Source organism: Ochotona princeps, chromosome 1, assembly GCF_030435755.1.
Source record: "Ochotona princeps isolate mOchPri1 chromosome 1, mOchPri1.hap1, whole genome shotgun sequence".
Lineage (NCBI taxonomy): Eukaryota > Metazoa > Chordata > Mammalia > Lagomorpha > Ochotonidae > Ochotona > Ochotona princeps.
The window spans coordinates 98,895,303-98,916,368 of NC_080832.1; positions in this window are offsets into that span (position 1 = coordinate 98,895,303).

Below are 21,066 nucleotides of genomic sequence, written 5' to 3' on the forward strand. Positions count from 1 at the left end.
GCAACTCCAGCTGCTGCAGCCAACTGGGGAGTGAATCAACAGATGGAAAAAATCTTCCTCTCTGTCTGTCCTCTTATCTGTCTATCTGATTTTCTAATAAAAATAAATCTTTAAAACAAAATAAAATTGGTTGAGTAGGAGAGGCAAGATGGCAGCATTGGGTGCAGGCAGCTTTGGGATGACAGAGAATCATTAGGGTGAAGCACAAGGAGCAGATTATGGGAAAAAACAGAGGTCAGGCAATTGATGGGGGGCACCTGGAAACCACCTTGGACACAGAGAAGTGGCAATGATGGTGGAATGGTGTTGCAGCGAACATTTCTTCCAAGCGGTTTATTTTGTTTTATCCCATTCATCGCTGGCTCATGGATCTCACAGTGACATCATTTTACCCAAGAGGCTTTTGTGTTTTCTTTTCGTCACCCATGTGTTGGTTATTCAATGGTGTGATTTTTTGACTCCATGTTGCTGTAATTTTGTTGTTGTTGTTTTGATTTCATTTCTTTCTTTTTTCTAAGATTTATTTATTTTATTACAAAGTCAGATATACAGAGAGAGGAGGAGAGACAGAGAAGAAGATCTTCCGTCCGATGATTCACTCCCCAAGTGAGCCGCAACGGCCGGTGCGCGCCGATCCGATGCCGGGAACCAGGAACCTCTTCCAGGTCTCCCACGCGGGTGCAGTGCCCCAATGCATTGGGCCGTCCTCAACTGCTTTCCCAGGCCACAAGCAGAGAGCTGGATGGGAAGTGGAGCTGCCGGGATTAGAACCGGCGCCCATATGGGATCCCGGGGCATTCAAGGCGAGGACTTTAGTTGCTAGGCCACGCTGCCGGGCCCTTGACTTCATTTCTGTTGTTGACTTTGTTTAGTGGCTTCTCATTAAGGAAGATATATAATGATGGCCTAATAGAGACTATCACATTTAGATGGGAAGATACAATGCAGTATGCATCCCTACTTCCCAATCAAAGATGGACTCCCAATGAAGCTGTTGGACATAACTAGAACATGAGATGCTTGGCTGTCTGACATTGTCTGTACCAGCAATGTCAAGGCACACTTAAATAACAGACTGATGGAATCATGACTCCTTATGAAAGACTATACTATTGTAATTATTTGGGGAAAATCAAAAGGGGGTAGAAATTTGGAGGGGGGAAATCCCAGATGCTATGGAACTGCACCATAAAATTCAAAATAAATAAAAATAAATAACAAAACGAGTAAATAAAGTTTAAAAGTCTAAAAAACCCAAATATTTTTACAAAATGCATAATTCTATTTGCACTTAGAAAGCTTTACACATTTGAAATTAAACTTAGATTGTATCCAGCAAAGCTGTCTATATCAAAACTGAAAGTATAGTGACATTAATATTTCTAGGTTCTTCAGTGCCTATATATAATACAAAACAGTTAAAGGCACAGTGAAATGTACTGGTAGTCAAATTAAAAGTTACTAATCTCAGAGCTTTAGGAAATTCCTAGATCAGTGGCCAGAAGCCAGAATCACTTGAACAGCTATCCATTTTTTCCTTTCAGAAAAATAGGCTAGTGACATCTTAGTGATGAAGAATGCGAATTTCAGTGGTAAAGACCAGGACATGCATGTTAAGTACTCCAATATAACACCTCCTGTATCATGTATTTTGGGGGGCTCTAAATAATAAACTGGATATGTGTGATCCTCTACTGCTCATTGAATGAGAGAATGAGAGAAAAAAAAGTTTATAAATAGTCATTCACCTTTTTATAGATGCCTTCCTTTTAGTCACTAAATAAATGATTACTTACCTTCCATCACATACTGAGCTGGCTGTTTATTCAAAATTAATCGTTGCCCAAATTACTCTTTATTACATGATGAATTCAGCTTCCTTTAACAAATTAAATATACACCAGATTGCCAAAATATTTGGAACTGCATTTCAATTACTGTAAAACCTACAGTATTTTTTAAGATTTATTTTTTATTTGAAAGGCAGCATTATAGTGATGGGGAGTAACAGAAGAGAGAGAGATCTTTCATCCCCTGATTCGCTTCCCAAATGACCTCAATGGCTAGAGCTGGACTGATTCAAAGCCAGGAACCAGTAGTTTCTTCTGGGTTTCCCACGTGGGTACTTGGGGCCAGGATTTGGACCATCCTCTGCTGTTTTCCCAGGCCATAAGCAGACAGTTGAACTGAAAGTGGAGCAGCCATGAAGTGAACCATGCCCATATGGACGCCAGCACTGCAAGAAGAAACTGAGCCTAATATACCACCATACCAGCCCCAGTATGAGCAACTTCTAAGGCAATTTAATATAATATTTGGTCAAGATACCCGCTCGGCCAAAATATTTGACAGGGGTTTGTAGAGAGGTATCTACACCAAACAGGTATAAATATGAGCTAATTGTAAAGTGTAGCCCTGCTCACCCATTTCCTTTTTTTCAAGTGATTGAAGGGATTCCAGTGGAGGATGGTTCAAGTTTGAAGTAATCATATCCTAAGGGATATGTATTTGTTAATTCCCTGGATGGTTTTCAATGAATTAGACTTTCAAATATGGACAATAGTGTCCAGGACTACAAACCCTACTCAAGTTGTTCTGTCCACAAGACCATAACCAATGAACTCCATAACACAAAATCAGCTTGCCTAAATTTTCAATGAGTGAAAAAGCAAGAGTGCAAAGGAAGATTATACATCTTTCTTCCCAGCACAGAACAAGGAGGCCTGTTGTGATGGTCACCAACACATTCATCAATGTTTACAGGCACAAAATGTAAAGCAATAGCCTTTATTGATCATATGTACTATCATGAAAGAATTGTACCCATGTCTCTTGTATTTTTGTCAGTGCTTGAATTCTTTTTAAAACAAATTTATCTATTTTATTGAAAAGTTTGATTTACTGAAAGAATGAGAGAAAGAGAAAGAGAGAGAGAGAGAGAGAGAGAGAGAGAGAGAGAGAGAGAGAGAGAGAGAGAAAGTATTCCATATGCTGGTTCACTCCCCATATGGCTGCAATGGCTGAAGCTGAGCCAATCCTGCTTTCTCAGATCATAAGTAGGGAGCAAGATGGAAAGTGGAGCAGCTGGTACATGAACCTGTGCCAATATGGGATTTTAGCACTTGCAGACAGAGGATTAGCCTGTTGAGTCATCGTGCTGGATCCTGTGTGTGAGTTCTTCAAAGGCTGAGGAGCAATATGGCTTTAACTATGTGTTCGACCTTTTCAGTGCACAGCATCTTGTAATAAAAACACAAATACAGGCACTGCACATTTATAATTTAAGGCACTATGCTGTTCTAGGATTCTACTAAGCATATCTCTTTAAATCTTCTCAGCAACCCAGGAAATATGAACTATTATCATTCCATTTAGAGGGAATTAAGAAGTGCTTAAAAAATCACAGAAAATGACAGAGCTGGTAACTGTGAAATCTGGATTCTAAGCCTGTATTCTATGTTAGCATTTAGTCAATATTTGCAGGTAAATATTGAAGTGTTATAAATGAAGCAGGTAGACTAAAGTGTATACCCCCAAAAAACAATATAATATTTATTTTTACATAATCCATAAATTACAAATTGTTCTACATGTTTAAATTATTGGGAAAATATCATATTTTGTGATACATGAGAATTATACCAAATTTGATTTCTGTGCACTTTATGAGGACTCATGTTGCTCATCATTTGAATACAACTGATTTCACACTAAAATAGCAGAGTTGCTGAAGTATGGCCTAAAAGGCCTGAATTATCTTCTATCTGGCCCTGTACAGAGAACTCTTGTTAAATTGCTGCTAGAAGTGATAGCTTCATGCTGATACGAAGTAAGAATCTTTCAGAGTGCTTGCTTACAAACCAGTTATTGAGTTCCAGTCACACGAGGCTAAACTTTGCCCACGTGAGGTGCATGGATCTGTTTCTACAAATTTCCCTAGCAGGACTCAGATGATCAATTAATTTGGGAGCAGTGACCAGGAAGTCCTTTAGCCTTGGCTGTTAATGCCTAGGGTCTTCTTGTTCCTTCTCAGTAAGCAGGGGTGGGGGACACTGCTGAAACCCCTCCACACTCCAGAGTAAATCATCTTAAATCCCTGACATGACAGAAACTGGGCAAGATGAAAGTCCTCAAAAATCAACAGGATTAAAGTGAGACAGGCCCATTTTCTCTGATTGTACATCATTCATCGGAAACTACACTTCCGAAAAGAAGGAAGTGACCCCATTGAAGGATCTGCTGATCAAATTCAAGTGTAATGTCTGAAGCTTGCTTGCATCTTTATACAGAAGACCTGCTTCCGCTGAGGACAGAACACCTGACAGATGGCCTTCGTATTCAACTCTGTCCCATAGATAAAGATATATTTAGGAAGACACCTGAAGCTGCAGTAAGCCAAACACCTTAGCAAATGTTACAAGCCCAGGCTCCAAGTCTCATTTCTTAGAACCTGCTAGCTAGCTTTTACTTCCTAACCCACGCAGACATTAAATGCTGGAAGCTTACCAAAGATAACTTCATTGTTAAATCCAAGAGCCACTTTTCAGCAGTTTCTCAGTCTCCTTTCTATTTGCTAGATTTTTCTTTCAAAGATACTAAATACACCATTGTGAGGTGCGAGAATCCTTTAACTGCAAATTCGGTTCCCATATGCCTGCAATAGCCAGTGTGGGAAATATCAAATACAGTGGTTAGAAATTCCATCCAGATTTCCCACACTGAGCTATCATCCATTGTGCTTTCAGATGCAATACAAGGAAGGAGTTGGAAGTGGGCAGCTGGGGCTTAGAATAGCACTCCTATGTGAAATAAGAGTATGCTAAAAGTTCAACCTACTGCAACACAGCACCTGCCCAAGCTTACAGATTTAAAAACTTCTCAAGGCAAAGTTATTCCTGGAAGGCATTTGGAGCTCAATGGTTAGTGGGATATTTCAGGCTCAGAATGCTCCCGATTCATTGTGTACCTTGAGCAAATCTCTTACCCTGTCTGTCACTCTTTCCTTCTGGCAAAATAATAGCAGGAACAGTAACAATAATTTGTACTCTATAGTTTTCTTGTAAAGATCACCCAGGATTTTGCAGGGGTTCTCAATTAGAACCATTTTAACCCCACCATTCATTGAATATCTGACAATGTCTGGAGACATTTCTGGTTTTTCGCTTACGGTTGAGTGATAGTATCCAGTGGGCAGATAACGAAGATGTGATATCCTGCAGTGTTACCAAAGCACCCCAAACATGCAGGGGCTTATGTAGTCTAAAACTCTACCAATGCTGAGGTTGAAAAATACTGGCTTATAGTATGGGGACTGCCATGCACACATTGCTCATCATTGTTATGATTTCCGAGAGTCCCATGCATGTCCACGTGAATGTCTAACAACACTTCAAACCAGACTGGGCAAAAATAGTTGCAATACTTTCCCCCACTCATTCTTTTTTTTTTAAGATTTATCTTATTTTTTATTGGAAAGGCAGATATACAGAGAGAAGGAAATATGGAGGGAAAGATCTTCCAGCCCCTGGCTTACATCCCAAATGGCCCCAATGGCCAGAGCTGAGCTGATCTGAAGCCAGGAGCTAGAAAACTTCCTCTGGGTCTTCCATGCAGATGCAGGGTCCCAAGACTTTGGGCCATCCTCTAGTGCGTTCCCAAGTCATAAGTAGGGAGTTGGATGGAAAGTGGAGCAGCCAGGATATGAACCAGCACCCATATGGGATTCTGGAGGACTCAAGGTGAGGATTTAGCCACCAGGCTATTGCACCAGGCGCAGTCATACACTTTTTTTCCTAAAACAAAAAAGAAAAGAAAAGATGTTTCATTTGTTGGAAAATCGTAAGTACAGAGAAGGGAGAGATACAGAAAATAGTCTATGTACTGGTTGACTCCTCAAATGACCCAGGACTGACTGAAGCCGGGAGCTTCATTCAGGTGCCCACCTTTATATAGGGGTGCAGACACTTTGCTAGAGGCATTAAGAGGAAGATGGATAGGAAGTTCGACAGCCAGGCTGAACCTAATGTGCTACACTACCTGTTCTCAACCAGATCCCTCCTGCACTGCAAGCTCTGGTATATGAAAGCACACACACACACACACACACAGTGGTTCCTAGGCCAGGACATGTATAAACATTTGTATTCACACTTGAAGTGGCTTCAGTGCTGTGTTGGAAATTCCAAAATATTCAAGGCCCCAAATACTCATAGTGTGATCCAAATTGTTGAAACACTGACTTTAAATGCACGCATTTCCTTGAGCCATGGAGTTCTTGCCTCTGGGATGGAGGTGGCTAGAAGAGTAAGATCATATAGTGAGGAGACCTGGGAGCTCAGATGTGAGGATAATGCTGATTAGTATCTTTGTCTTAGGTAAGCCAAAGGCTCTCCTGAGGTTTTCAAGAAAGGCATAGCATAATAATCACATACAATTGTTAGGGATATTCATTCAGCAGGAGTGAGGGGAGATGTTCACATTGGAAAACGGCTATCTCAGTAAAGAAAAGAAGTGCTTTCTGATTTTCATATATTTGAAATTCAGTATCTGTATCATGACAGATGAACTTTTTATAATGCACTCTCAGCCCACTTCTTCCAGCTCACCTATACGCTTTTCAGTTATCTTTTTTTCTGAGCTTAAGTTCAACTGGCATTCTTTTTCACAGATTGAAAAATAGGCGCATGGGATAGGCAATTGGTGTAATGGTGCAGACATGGTTCTGGAGGCTCAGAAGCCAGTTTAGAATGTCTGGTTCAAGTCACAGCTACTCTGCTTCTAATCCTTGTCCCGTGAGTGAGTACCTGGGAAACAGCAGGTGGCAGCCCAAGTGATTTTTGTCCCTGTTCAAAATCTGGGCTGAGTTTTAAACTTCTGAATTTGGTTTGACCCCATCCCTAGTTATTTATTACAGGGACTTGGAAAGTGAACTCCTTCTCTGTCTTCACCTTCCTGCCTCTTTCTCACCTACGCTCTCTCCCTCTTTCAAATAAAATGTACGTACATTTTCGAATCTAAAAAAATAAATAGGCAAGTAGATGAAATGCTACTTTCTGAATCTCATGCAGCTGCTAAACCAAGAACCCTTCAGGTTCATCAATTGCCAGAGTCCATCTTTTTTATCAATACATAAGTGTGTTACATAGTCTTTTACAAAGAAGCAAAAATTCTGGACAAGCAAAAATTTGAAAATTTAGAGTACAAGGGAATTAGAAAGAATAGGTATTTTAGTTCAATGTTTTGAAGGGAAACAATTTTAAATCAGTGTTCTTTTTAGTTAGGAAAGTAGCAAGTAGTCAGTCTCCTTGTTGTTTCTCAGAAGAAATTCAAACATCCTTTTATGGTCAGTTGGCAGTACTATGTACGTTCGATGTCAATAGCAGTATGAAAATGGTTGGCAGACAAAAGAATAATGAAACATAGCAACAAATTAAGAGTGTGAACCTTTTCCTAAAACAAGTAAATAGAATCAGCACGATAACAACAATAAGCCTAAAAATCAGCACTTAAAGTAAGTGTCTGGGAGAAGTTTCATCTAAAAACTGGAACATAGGTACCTGGTGTCACCATCTCATTTCATAAGCTGGTGATAGTTTAAACACAGAGTTGTTTAAACAACTCAGATTGAACCTGCTCTCATGAGAACTGGAAGGATTCAGAAGGAAGACAGGAGCAACTAAATATGATACACTGTCCTCATTCTGTAATTTTGCTTAGGGCCTTTAAGGCAGAAACCAGGACCAGGTGCCTAGCAGTTAAAGTCCTCACCTTGAACGTGCCAGGATCCCATATGGGCGCCACTTCTAATCCCAGCATCCCTGCTTCCCATTCAGCTCCCTGCTTGTGGCCTGAGAAAGCAGTCGAGGATGGCCCAAAGCCTTGGAACATGCATGGGGGACATGGAAGAAGTTCCTAGCTCCTGGCTTTGGATCGGCACAGCACCGGCCATTGTGTTTGCTTGGGGAGTGAATCATGGGACAGCAGATCTTCCTCTTTGTCTCTCCTCCTCTCTGTGTATCTGAATTTGCATTTAAAAAATCTTAAAAAAAAAAAGATAGAAACCACATGTGTGCCTTGAAGGGTGGGGCTAGTCCAGGGAGAAGGTAGTTAAGAGCCCGGAATCTAGTCTTATATGTAACCCAGTGAAACTCTAATCTTTTATCCAGGAGCAATGGAAAAGATACTGCTTCCATTTACTTCTGTCACATATCCATCACCCACACAAAATTTCCTCTGACTTTTGTCTTCAACAGGAATGATGATCGATACGGACTTTTGTCTTCAATGGGAATGATGATCTATACTCGTTGGTTACCAGTCTTCTCTTGATGAGATCTCATTTAGCCAAAGGGAACAAGTCAGAACTTTGTACCAGGTACTATGCCTTTGTACATATGCTTCATCTAGTCTTATTAACTCTTCTAGTACCTTCCTTGTAAAAACATACACTTTATCTGCACGAGGAGATGGAAGTCAGAAGCCTCAGACATATTCACCAAACAGAAACTAACCACATTCATTGATCTTTAAAAATTGCCCTGGGTGTTACCCCGACTCTACACTTTTTCTTTCACCTTCCCTAGGTATTTTTACTATTATATTGCAATGTCCCCACAAATAAAGTCTTACTCTTAAGCACCTGTGGTGACTGGGTGAATAGCTAATTATGAAATTTGGATATACCATCTGGGTTAACATTTGGCTGAGGACAGCTGAAGCTTTCAGTCCTTCTGAGAAAGGCATGAATATTTTTCTCTATTAATTATTATACCATTTCCCCCAGCTGGCATTTCCTGTTTCTCTTCTTTGCCTATTCAAGTCTTTGCCTATTCAATTCTCCTGAGATTCCAAGTCCCTCCTTCCCTAGTATGCTTGCTGTGACTTCCCAGCCCACATTCTGAATTCCATTTGCACTGATATTCAGTATCCAAAAGTATATCCTTTAACTGTCCTCTAATTGTCTTAATGTGTATCCATTCAAAACTGAGTGAAGAGGGGATGTGACATTTACATTCCTTTTCATCTCTCACAGTGCACAGCATATCGAATCAATATTCTTTACGACGACATCTCACATATATTCAGGATATCAAGAACATGAAATTACTAATTTCTTAAGGGCAAGAACCTGACTTGTTACTCTTTGCAATTGTCCCATGACCAATCAAATTGTCTGACCCTCTGGTAGGCACTCAACCATTGGAAGAATGGGAAAAAAGCAAGCATAAATGCTCTAGTGACCTGGATTATGTTTTTCAGCCAAACTGTGAATGTTATAACTAGAAATAATCTTGCCAAAGCTTTCTTATTTTACAAAAATGGGAACTTTAGTCCAAGGAGACTGGTGGGCTTCCCAACAATAAGCATCCAGTGAGTACAAAAAACAGTGCCTTACTTTTTCTTGCCCCTGTGCTCTGTCCAAACACCCAAGCCATAATTCTGCTGCTGCTCTTGGGAGTTTCATTCCCAGCTTCCTGGCTCCCAAGCAGTCTTCCTTGACTAGTTATCACAACTAGACTCTCAAGACTAACCATGGGTCATCAGATCCTGTAGCGTGCTCTCTCGTATCATGATTTTCCTCCAGAATTTAAGCTGCCCAAAGCCCAAGGGCATTGTCTCAAAAATTACCAAAGATGGGCTTGGCTGTTCATTTGTTTTTAACAAACTGTAATTATTCCTGTGGTGTTTGTCCCAGGCATTATTATACAGATAACATTAAACTTCTAGCTTGGAAAGCTGGCCACACAACCCTCCTTAGAGGAACGACCAAATTTCTCAGTGGTGCTATTTCCTCAACTGAGCCATGAAGGGTAGCATTGCTGCTTTTTTCTCTTAAATATTTTTTAGAGTCTGAGATAAGAAGAAAAAAAAATTTTTCACTTTTAAGTGAGAGCTAAAACCTGACCCTTTCATCCAAAATAATATCACGTTTGCTAAATCTGCCATTTCTTGCAGGGGTTCATTTGTCAGAATTGAGCAGATTTAAATGGAAGTTGTTTCTGCAGGCACCCAAGGAGATCACTATGATATGTCTAACATTTGCTGAGGTCACAGTTTTATCTCTTGCTCTTTGGCATTCCCCTTTCAGATGCCAGGTATTTTGACATTTGGGCCCACATGCTATGAAGCAATTTTTTCTGAGTATTGTCTGTTTCATCCTTTCAACAACTCCAAGGAAAACACTGATAGACATGATTAAAGGAATTCTCAGAAAAGAGGTAACAATTCTCAAACTTTTCTCATAGTCCATACGTTCTGCAAGGTTGGTTCTTGTCAAACTTGCAATGTTCATGTCCCTGTGCTAGGCATTTCCCACTGTGGGGATGCCCTCCACCCTAGTCCTACTAACTGGCAAACCCGGGAACAGCTGGCTTCCCAATAGACTATTTTCCATTGTGCTTTTCACTAAGAAATACTGACAACATGGAAACTTTCTACCCCTCTCACTTTTTAACTCACGTTTCATCTGTATCATTCCTTGTGGATTTCTATTTTTTCATTAAATTAACGTCACAAGTTGTATAAAACTTCAGGATCACCATCCTTTTTTTTTAAATTGGAATAACTATTTGCTGGACTAAATGATACAATGAAGCTGGGAAGAATTTATCAGAAATACAGACCCTAATCTAAAGACATGACCCTGAAGAGGAGTGTTAGCTTTAGAGTATCAACTCTAATATAACAATCCTCTCAAAGTGGTGTTATTCCAATGAAGGATAAAATGAGAGACTATGTTAAAGCATGTAAATAATACCTGGCAATATGTTTAGTAATGATAAAATCTTGGTTAATGAAACTTTACCCAATTTATTCTGCACATGTAAAATTTCCAAATCACTTCATTTGACAAATCTGAAATGTAATTTTTCATTTTTGAGGAGATATGAATTGTTGCAGTAGTAAAAATAACACCAACCCTCAGATGAAAAGAAAGGAAACTGAAATGTATGCATAAGAAACATGTAACTCAATCATTCATAGCTAGTTTTTGCATATGATTACAAGGACCAGGCTCCATATCCCTGTTGCATCAGGGGGTCGAATCATCTAGCATGACGCAGGAATGTGCTCAATTTGAAACTATATAAACACATAAGACTAAAAAACCATCTCCTTCCTTAATTCTAATAGGTTTTTTTAAAAAGCGAATGTTACTAAGCAAGAATACAGAGGTTGCCTTCTCCAGCCAGCATCAACCCAAACCTGGAAGATAAATATTGCCTCATATTTTCAGAAATAAGTCCAAAACATATCTCTTTACTCTTTCCCCTGTAGGCATTTCCTTTCCTCATTATCTTTCTTACAGGGAAATTGGAATGCACAGTCCAGTGAGTCATCACTTGATCAAATATGGCTCCAGCCGTGAGGAAGCTGTGGAGAGCACTCTCAGCTTCAAGATGATTGGACTGCAATGCCCAAGAAGCTGAGACATCCTGGGAATTGTGGTTATAGACCCTCAAACACAGAAGGATAATTTGGAGAAAATTAAGGATGCAACCAGATATAAGCAGAGAACTGTTTTTGCAGCTCCCAGAGCTCAAGTTACTTGTATGCCATCAGAAGATCTTGGGAGGAGGCCAGGGTGTCCTAACCCTCATCTTGCAGGGTCTCTTATACCTTATGTCTATCCCTGTACACTCCAAAATATGTCCCTTGCCCACACATTTCCAAACCTAATTTCATTTTCCTTTTGAAATAGTCTGTATTATTTCTTGTGTATGAATTTTACAAATATTACTTACATTAACACCAACAATGAAGCAGAGATCCTTAGGGAAGAAGCTATTGTCTATGCAGTGTCCCAAAGCCAGTAACAATATCGAAGCTCAGCACCAGCAGCACAAGTTTATTCAATGGCCAAAGAGTGGAAGCTCCTAAACCTGCAGGGAACTGAGGAGGCATAGATACTTTGTAACAGACATTAGGAGCAGGAATATGCTGTTAGGTAAGAGAAATACATTTGTCACTTTCCCTGAAATGGAACAGAGTTAATTCTTGTAATCAAGGAGTTGTTTTCTTTTAGCTTTCTTATGATCTCTTCCAGTTGTGATTATGGTAATTGTCAATTGCCAGGATGCTGGTAGTTATATCATTTATAATGGGAATTAAAACAAAAAATTTTAGGTATTTAAGTTCTCTCAGATAGACACATTGAGTCTTGTGAGTTCTGGCCAGTTAGCTTAAGAGGGAATATCCGACTCAAGGTAGCTTGTTCTCAAAGCGAAACAATGGAAGCATGCACTGTGGTTCAAAGCTGTCTCCCTGCGCAACATCCCTGTCCTCCAGCTTGGAATGTTCCTGTCTCAAAATAAAGTGCCAGGTTCAAATCCTGGCTATTCTGCTTCCCAGCCCTTGAACTTCTTTCAGGTTCCACACTTTGGTAGTAGGGACCCAAGCACTTGGACCATTCTCCACTGCGTTTCTCAGCAGAATTAGCAGGAGTCTGGATGGGATGGAGAGAGAAGCACTTGAAACATGAACTGGTATCTATATGGGATGCTGGCATCTCATAGGCAGCCACTTTACCCACAGTGCCACAAGGTAGGTTCCTTCAAGTTTCCTTTTTGTGTGAAAGGGTTAAACCGGTGTGAAGTTCATTACTATTTCAATTAAAACTGACCTGAGTTATTTCTTGAAAGGTAAGACTAAAAATTACAATCAAGTCCCTAAACTAAAAATGAAAAAATGTGGTTTAGAGACTTAAACTGGAGTGACGACACTTGAATTTTTAGCTTGGTCTACTGGGGTGAAATGTAGTTATCCAGTTCCAAATATCGGCCTTCTATAACTCTTATTTCACACTTTGTAAACAGAATCTCATTACTGTAGTAATTCTGAGTTAGGATTAAATGTTACCACCACTGTCTACCTTTCAATTCCAAAGAAGCTGTTATCCATCTCCTAATCCTTATAAAGACCTGTTCCTGAAGCTTGTTTATGTATCCTTGTAAAGCCCTGATTCACTTGTTATGAATAATTTAATTATTGGAATACACATGATAAGGTTAGCACCCTCTTTTGCCCCTCCCCCCAGAGTTATTTACACTTTAATAAGTGAAGGCAAAGAGTTTTGCTTGTCTTTCAAGATGAATTGAGCACAAGTAAAATGCAGAAATTTATCTCCCTTTAAGAATGATGACAAACGTGATTAAATTAGTCGTAAGAAAGACTTCTGTAAAAGAGACCATATGCACAAAAAGGGGGGGTTAGCTAAAGAGAGAGAGGTAGAATTCTCCACAGATTCCTTAGAGATAGACAGTATGGAAGAATTTTTGTGTAAAAACAAAGAGAAGGAAGTCATGACCTAGATACACAAAGCAAAAAAGACTGTAGTGAAATGATCTTTCAAAGTTTTAGGAAAAGTTATATTAAAGTTATTATTCTACATTTCTTCAAACTATCAATCAAATGTAAAGGGAGAATAAAGACATCATTTATACAAAGTACCTAGAATATTTACCTCCTGCATGCCTTTTCTGAAGAGTAATTTGAAGATATCCTCCAACAACGTGTGAAATCTAAGAAAAGAGCCTTGAGCTATTAACAATCTCCGAGAATGACCCAAAAGGCCAATAAAAACAAATGAGAGGTTGGCAGCAGCAGGCAACCCTCAAAAGCAATTGCTTCAAATTAGAACAGAAACTTTCCAGGCATGAGAAAGGAATTGATCCCATTCAAAAGATGGGATGAGTAAGGAGTTGCAAGATCATAATAATGTGATGCAGGAAGTGCATCTTTTCTCTTAGTAACCAGAAGCTCCAGAAACAAACACTCTGCAAAAAAGCTATAATCTAAACATGAAACAAACTAGGTTGTGAAGTCATTAGAGTATTTGCAAAATTATAACCAAACAGAATTCCAGTGACTCACCATGAGGATTCTGAATAGCCAAGAGGCATAAGGTGAGATGAGCTATGACATGACTTTAAAGTGAAGTAGGATGAACTGGGGCTGGTGCCATGGTATAGAATAAAGCCACTGTACCTGAGAAGACAGCAAAAAAATGGCCCCACGCCTTGGGACCCTGCGCTCATGTGGGAGACCCAGAAGAGAATTTCCTAGCTCCTGACTTTGAATCATTGAGGCTGTTTGGGGATGAAAGATCTGCCTTACCACCATCTGTGCGTGTGTGTGTGTGTGTGTGTGTGTGTATTCTGCATTTCCATAAGTAAATCTTTTTTAAAAAAAGAAAGCAAACATTATCAAAAAAATAAACACAAATTTAAAAATATAATTTTTAGTGAATGTTTTAGTGAAATTCCTTTGTGTAGAATGGTCCTCCCAAGCAACTGTCAGTCAATAAACAAATGTTTTCCTTTTTCTCTCTTCTTCATTACCAAATTAACCCTATGATGCTTTCCACCTCTAGATCTTTTTTTCCAAATATTGTTTACATAGTTGAGAAGGATGCATGCACCTGTGGGCCTCAGATTAGTGTGTGGAGGGTAAAGGTATGGAAGAAGGTGGGATAAATGTTTCAATGTTTTCTTTTTCTCCTGCATCTGTCACGTGTGTGTGTTGGGATAGGGTGGGAAGAGGGTCACTCCTTGCCATCAAGCTACATCTGTACCTGAGGATGGGGAATGGTCATTTGTCAATGCTTTAAAGACCCCAGTGTGGAGAAGCATGTTCCACAGGTGTTACCTGAGTAGATTTGATAGTTCTGATATTTTTGGGTTTTGTTACCCAAGGGTTGAGAAAATCTTTTCAATCTCTATTGCATGACAATGTCCACCTTAATGCCTCCACAGACCCAGGCACTTGTTGCATAGCTTGGCCAGGGAGAGCTGTCCATCATGCTCCACTTTCCATCCTCTGACGAGGCGTTCGATATCCAGGGCTGGCCTCAATGTGTTGGCTGGCCATGTCCTTTGCGTGCATCTGTGTATGCTTTTCTACTGCATGGGCAACAGGAACTAAGGAGGCCCAGACCCAATATGTGCACTCTAAAGTCAGATCACATATCTTGTGATTTTCCCTGTGGCCAGAGTTTGAGTCCAGAAGTCTAATTGGAGAGTTTCCCCAGAAAACCTCACCGGGGGTGACTTATGTCTTGTGTGTGACTTGATTTGTGCGCACCATTCAGTGCAGGCTCAGGTAGGGTCTGTCACCTGCACCAACCAACACACAGCAGTGGATGTAATTACCTGGACAGTTCCACACCAAGCCTATCTCTCACGCAAACTGACAGGTGCCACAGTTTAGCACAGCCCAGCCTGCGACAGGCCTGGTCTTCAGGCACAACAGGTGCCATGGCCTAGTCAGGGTAACCCCCAATAACCTCCACCAGTCTGCCCCAACTCCTAGTTTTCACATGTATCAGCATGTGCTATGTTATATTTTAGCCTGGTCGGTTGCACATCCCACCTGGTTCTCATATACACCCGTGGGCTTTGCAGCTTAGCTCAGTATGCTGAGCCTTTAGACCCTGCCTACACATATGCTGACAGGGCACTGCTGTCTTGTCCAGCCTGGTCCACAGCCATCCCCGGCTTTAATGCTCACCAGTGGGAACTGAAGCCTAGCAGGAGAATGCCCACAGCTCCCCTGCTAGGCCTACTAGGCCTACTCCCAGCCCTGGATTCTGCGCTTGCCAGGGATACTGTTGTCCAACCTTACACAAATCTTGCCAAAAAATGCTGCAGTAAATCCCAACTGGCCTTCACCTATTCTAACTGTTGTGTTAACCAGCTGGTGCAGTGGTCCATTTCTGCCTGGCCTTCCCCTACATCCAGCTCACATCCTGGTAGATGGGTGTTGCAGCCCTGCTTGGCCCAGTCTGCCCCCAGTCCAGGACCTCATGCTCATTAGTGGAAGCAGTGGCCCTAGCTGGGGGTGCCTGAAGGCCCCCAACCAGACCTGCTCCCAACTCAGCTCACACACATTCTGACTAGTGCTGCAATCTTGCCTGGCCTGACCCACCACCAGCACCATCTGTAATGCGCATCAATGGAGACTGCGGCCCAATAGGGGAGTTCCCCATGTTCCTATGTGCAGGCAGGAGCTGGGTGTGTTGTTTAGTCCAACCCAGTTCTCCCATGTGGATGGGTGCCTAGGTCTAACCCAGAAATGGTCTCTAATTTCCCCTAGTTTATCTACAAGTGTAATGGCCTGGTCTGTGGAAGCCCCCCACAGTCATTCCCCATCTGCAAGTGTAGTGGCCTGGTCTTTGGAGCCCCAGAAGTCATTTCACAACTGTCAAACACTCCCTCAGTGGTACCACTTCCACACATCTTCAATTTCCCTTCATCAGACAATCTACAGACCCACACCATGGCTTCTGGCCTCCAGGCAGGTCAGGGCTGCCCAGGGCAAGCCACCTTTAGAACTTCTAAACAACAAAAAAGCAATTTCATTATAATGCAGTAATTTTATTTTTAGACATGAATTCTGCTTTAGCATAAATGAGTGTCTGTTTCAGCATTATTATTTGAAAGAATTGAGGAAGTAACTTGTGAGTGATAATTCCTGTGACATTTTTTAATAGCCCCATAAAACATAGATTTTTCCTTTTCCTTTTGACTGGCCTGATGTTGCAGCCTTAATCCCTATTGTCTGTGGCATTGCAGATGCCCCTTCTGGATCCTGCTGACAGAATTGCAGTCACATTGTTCCCCGCAGATGCTGAAGCAGAACTCAGCCAATCCATGTCCATCCCAGAATGCAACATGCTGTGCCAAGAGTAACAGAAAATGAAATTTCTCATTCAGTCTCCTTAGCTCCAAGGGAAACAGCAGTGGTATATTGGATGAGTTTGGTTTATTTCTTCCATATCAGTTCATTATTTAAAACATAGAACCTAGGCGTGAAGATTTGCAACAATGATTACAATGGCACTTACGATGTCCACATCTCATTTCAGAGTGTCTGGATTGGAACCCTGGACCCCCTTCTGATTTTACCTTTCTCTAAGGCAGACCCTGTGAGGCCATAGGTAATGGCTCAATATTTGGATTGCTGCCATCCACATGGGAGACCATGATTGATTTCCTAGTCTCTGGCTTCCATTTGGCTCAGTCTTGACCATTGTGGATATTTAGGGAGTGAAACAGTGGGTGGAAGCCTATCTCTATCTCTTTGACTTTCAAACAAACAAAAAATAAATAATTCTTGCTTAAAGGAAGAGCCTACTTCCACCTCTGGAATTTAGAATTGACGTGTGCTAAAGTGTAGAAGAAGTTATTATAACTACTCATTGGAATGTGTGTGCTATCATTCTCACCTGGGACTTGTAAATTTAAGCAAAAGTTAAGAAGGGTGGGGGAGGTGGTGAGGAAGCATCTTTCTATAGATGATGAGGTGGATTTTAGAGTTGAATCATGATGTGATCAGTGGTGCGATCAGAGACATGACACCTTTCTGACCAACAAATGCAGTGCTATTTGCTAAAACCAACTTGGAGGACAACGCTTAAAAACTCCAATAGGGGGCCCAGTGGCGTGGCCTAGCGGCTAAAGTCCTCGCCTTGAAAGCCCCGGGATCCCATATGGGCGCCAGTTCTAATCCCGGCAGCTCCACTTCCCATCCAGCTCCCTGCTTGTGGCCTGGGAAAGCAGTTGAGGACGGCCCAAATGCATTGGGACACTGCGCCCGCGTAGGAGACCCGGAAGAGGTTCCTGGTTCCCGGCATCGGATCGGCGCGCACCGGCCCGTTGCGGCTCACTTGGGGAGTGAATCATCGGACGGAAGATCTTCCTCTCTGTCTCTCCTCCTCTGTGTATATCTGGCTGTAATAAAATGAATAAATCTTTAAAAAAAAAAAAACTCCAATAGGGTCCTAGGTTTGGAAGGAAGTCAGAAAAAAAGTCGGTTGATATGGTTTGAACAACACGTGTGGCTCAATCTGATTCTGACTCCATAGTTTGCTCTCTGTGTGACTCAGTTATTTAAGCATTCTGAGTCTCAATTCCTTCCTCTGTAACTTGAGAATTATAATGGCCACTGCATCTCCAGAAATAAAAACCAACTTCCTGGCATTTAGACGTTTCTCATATACCTGTTTGTTAGTGGCTCACTTGCGCCAAATTTTTCTCGAAGCTCACTCTGAAGAAGTGAATTCTCTATAAATTCTCTTCCCAGCTCCAAGTCTTAACTATGCCAGTTACCCGTTTCTTTCATCAGTTATCTCACATTTTCTTCCTAATAAAAATTATTTCTCCTCTTCCAAGTTTCTTGTATGAATTCTGAAGATAAAGGTGGACAATTATGAGGAAAGCCGTATGGCTGGTTTTCTGGTGACATTATTAATATAGTCAAATAACCAGGACCCCTTGTCCTGCATCAGTTCAGCTTCACTACCATTTAACTCTGTCTCCTCACCATACACATTGGAGCTAGTATTATATTTTCAATGCCTACAAAGTGTGGTAGCCACAAGGCCTTTTGAAGTACTGACTTGTCCATAGACTTTAACTGTGGAATTAAAATTCCACTTTTTAAAAATGCTTCTTGCAAAAATACCCCATGGTATCTGTTTCTGTTATGATTAGGTTGCAAGAAAAGAACTTTGCATTGGTCAGCCTATTCCTTTGCGTGTGTACTTTTTTGATTTAAAAAAAAAAGGTCTGCATTTTTTTCCCTTTGTGCAGTGTCTTTTAAAAGTCATGATTTTATGGCTTTTCCTCTTTTCCTGAAATGTCATGGCCAGGACTTAGTTCCTGGCAGGTATCATACAGCACTCAAATGATCAGTCCATTCAACATCGCTTCCGTTTACTATTTGTGCCAGTGAGCAAACTTCATTCAGAACACACTTTGGCAGCAACAACCAGGCCAGTTGGCAGTGTGCTGTTTCACGGCTAAACAGAAAGCAGAGGATTTAATAAAGCAACAACTCCCTTCCATTAACCAGGAAGCGAATTCTATGTTTAATCTCAAAAGAAACTTAAATAAGTCTCAGTCAGAAAACTGGAGTCTGAAAATAAACCATAGGCTAATCATATTTGTCCACACAAACAATCCGAATGACTCCAGAGTCCTACTCCCTGCAACACAAAAATGGACCAGGTTAACACATCCAATTTTCAAGACGCAGACACTCCCTCTACATTCTTTAGTACTCCCTCTGCACCTAGCATCTCTGGAAACTTCCAGGCATTTCCCATAGTACTCAACCAGCACTCTAATCCGGGCCAGTGAGTTCTTCTGTCATTGCCCGTCCCTTGACCATCACTTAGGGACATCCCCACTGAGTGCCCTTCATCATTCCTCTGTTTCAAACCATGGGTACTCCATAAGGACACTATTTTTCCTACTGCCTCAGCTGATTTTTACTGCTGGTAGAGGAACTCAGGCCAAACATAAAGGTTGTGTGCAGTAAATGTTTGCAAATGATACTCCCCGAAATTCTGCACTGTTCTGCCTGTACCAGGTGTTTATCTAAACTATCAGTGCTCACCACTATCTGGAAGGAAACAGACAATTTTAACTTGTCAACAGCCACCTTGTCACTACATTTTGGCATGTCTGGGAGAACTCTGGTCATAATAGACATTTTCACTTTTGTGCGTATATAACCTGAATACAGGGGGGATTCATGCTGTCAGAATGGCTGGTAAAGACACCTTCAGACAGCAACCATACCCTACGCCCAGATCGGTGTCTCTCATCACATCCTCCTTCATGTCCAATTCTGAATCCAGCTTGGCATATTATGTTTTTCCTTCCATTGCAGTCCCTCAAGGTTTTTGTGGTGTCCATACATATTTGGACTACCGCCATTGACCCTGTCCACATTCTTTATTAAGACACTGACAGAGAAGATTAAAATTAGTGCTTCCCCAAATCTATTTCCACCTAAATTCAGCAACTACAATAGTACAAATGGAGGTTCCCACCAGAATTGTGTAAGGTTGTCGTTTCACTTTTATTTCTGTTTTGTTATTATTTTATGACAATGTCATGAGCTAGACACATGATCAAAGCCAAGCCGATTAGACAATTCAGTCCCAAAACAAGACTTTGATCCTGAGCAGCCTAGGAACATTGGAAAACAGTCCATGTTCATCTCTCCTGCTTCAGTTCCCTGATAAGACAGCCTAATGCTTTCTTAAAGGAATGACTTGATTTTTATCTTTATTTAAGCTTAGCTCTCCAACCTTTTAGCAATTTTCTAATCTACTAATGACCTTCGAATACATTTTTCTTCTGCTTAAATTAGAATTGGCTTCTGTCGCTGGCAAATGATAAATCTTAACTGCACAATATATATGAATAAAATAGAACACTTTTGAAAAATATTATAAAATTCTTTAATGCAATAAAAGTGAATCTTTGTTTCCTGGGTCAATAGTTGATGCACAACTTAATTTTAAATTCAATGTGATCCACATGAAAAATTATTGCAGCCAAGCAAATGCTTTTTTTCTGAAGATTTATTTATTTTTACTTGAAAGGCAGATTTTACAGAGAGAAAAAAGAAAAAAAAATAGAGACACCATCATCCACTTGTTCACTCCCCAAATGGCTGCAAACAGGCGTAGCTGCGCCTGTCCATAGCCGGAAACCAGGAGTTTCTTCAGGACGCATATGTGAGTGCTGGGCCCCAGCATTTGGTCTGTCCTCCACTGCTTTGACAGGCCATTATCAGGAAGCTGGATTGAGTGGAGCAGCTAGGACACGAACCAGCTCCTGCCAGAACTTCAGGCAAAAGAATAGTCCGCTATACCACCATGGCAGCCTCAAGAGAACATTTAAAAACAAAAGTAGTCAAGAAGAATTTTTCTAATTGGATATTACATTGTAAATATTATTGAAATAAAGGCAGTGTCTTTTGAGAGTACAAGAGTTCATATATATTTATGACCTATACAAGCTCTGTAAATTACTCACTTTTTTCCCCTGCTGGGCTCCTTGCGAGCTTTCCTGGGTTTGTTATGCTCTGAAATATGGAGCAGTAATGACCTTTTAGAAAGTGCCAACACATGTCAGGAGGTGGCTACTTGCTCTTCTCACCATAAAAAGGGGTGTTAATAGGCACCAAAGGGAGCCCTCAGTAAGGAAAATGGTACTTTCAGCATTTATTAGCTGTCTGCTATCTTGTAGGGGGATCCAAAGTAGTGAGCCT